Raw genomic sequence first — 2,063 nt, forward strand, 5'->3', positions numbered from 1 at the left:
AGGCGCGTGACCCTGCCCCTGTCGAGCATGCTGGGAGCTGTAGTTCTCTTTGCTGGGAGGAAGGCGTTGGGGGACTCTATATTATTAATTTCTAAAGGGCTGTTAAACTCTCTCTGTTTTGGCTCTCTGCTCTAATCGGTGCCAGAGATGGGCGTTTATGGTGGATTTATGGGAAAAGAATAAAACAAAATGTGGTTTGGGATGGTTTGGAGAGAAAATTTCCTGCGCGTAAGAGAGGGCGCCTGCTGTAATCACTCGACACATGGGAGCGAGGTGCTGGGGACTCCTAGAACATGGGTTCGTTGTCCGCTCCTCCCCGACCCACCGGAGGGGGAAACCAAAAGGTCTTTCCAGTGCTCTAGACCGAGACTAAGCTAATGTTCTTTCACATGTTTTCTTATGTCTGGCAAAGGCACAAAGAGCCACCCTATCAGCGGGCCAACACGTCCTAATATAGCAACGCGCTCCTCCACCGAGCAGCCGCAGTTAGCGATCCGCTCAGCGTCTTCCGCACTCTATGGCGCAGGCGCTTATTGGTGGGCTCCTCGCTTCCCAGAAAGCTCCGCGGCGTGGTCCAGAGGAATGCATTAATGAGTTGGTGGGTCACCTGAAAGGGGAGCTGTAGCCGCGGCGAGAAAGCAACGTTGCCTGCATGTGACACGTGTTCTCCCTAGTTTACAAATAAGCCACACATATGGGTGACGTCATCCATTGGCACCGACGCTGAAAGCAGCTGTGTTCGCCCAAGCTCTGAATAATTGAAAAAGGGTTTCAAAGCATGGACCAACTTCTTTCATGGCTTCAGCTTGTGAGAGGTGGGAAGAATGGTGGGGCTTATTTGTATTTTGTCCCCAGAGAATGTGGGTTACAGGTAAGCAACTTTGTTTTCTCCTTAGACAAGCATACAAAAAGCCACACATATGGGGACTCTAGCTGATGGACTGCACGTTACCTTACTATCAATTTCTTTTTGATTTGTAGTCTGTCTGAAGTTGGAGAACTTGAAGGCTTTAATTGAGAAATTATATAAAACAAAGTCCAAGCTCTATGTCTACTACAGAAGTTTGGTCTACAAAATTCTGCTTCTTAAAGGCATGTAAACTGGATCAAGTTACTGCAGCACAGATTTCTTGAGCAGATCCTCCCTACATATGAGCTATTCTGATGGAATCCGCTCTTATTTCATGTGCAGTTACTTTCAGACCGATGCAATATCATGTGTGTAAAAATCACGTCCAAAGTGGATGCACATTTTTTTAAACATATGCACACCCACCTCTCCTGGGCGCTCAATGTAATAGGCAAATGAGTTACTGTGCTAAAAGGGACATGCAATGAATAATTTGTACATCCCTAGCGCTCTGCATCCGGTGCCCAGGAGAAGGGGCTGTGAAAGGGGATTGATCCTTTCACTGACATGTGACAGTGAATGGACCAATCAGCAGTCAGTAAAGCAATGAATAAATTAATATTAAGTGCCCTGTGTCTTGGAGACCTGGTGGAAGGAGGATAACCAGTGGGACACTGTGATACCAGGGTATAAATTATATCAAAATGATAAGATGGATTAAATTGGTGGAGGGGTGGCACTATATGTTAGGGCATTGAGACAAATAAGAAAAGTTCTGCAGGAAACAAAATGCAATGTTGAATCTTTATGGGTAGAAATTCCAAGTGAAAAAAGGAATAAAATAGTAATGTGGGTGTATTACCATCCACCTGGCCAGAATGAACTAATAGACAATGAAATGCTAAAAGAAATTAGGGAAGCTAACAAAATCAGCAGCACAGTAATGGGTGATTTCAATTACCCCAGTATTGACTGGGTGAATGTTACATCAAGACATGCTAGAGAAGTAAAGTTCCTAGATGAAATGAATGTCTGCTTCATGGAGCAGCAGGTACAAGAACCAAGAGGATAAGCTATTTTAGACCTAGCCCTTAGTGGAACACAGGATTTGATGTGAGAGGTAATAGTGTTTGAGCCCTTTGGCAATAGTGATCACAACATTATCAAATTTGACTTAATAACTGGAAGGAGCGCAAACAAAGTAATCTACTAC

Source organism: Rhinatrema bivittatum, chromosome 8, assembly GCF_901001135.1.
Source record: "Rhinatrema bivittatum chromosome 8, aRhiBiv1.1, whole genome shotgun sequence".
Lineage (NCBI taxonomy): Eukaryota > Metazoa > Chordata > Amphibia > Gymnophiona > Rhinatrematidae > Rhinatrema > Rhinatrema bivittatum.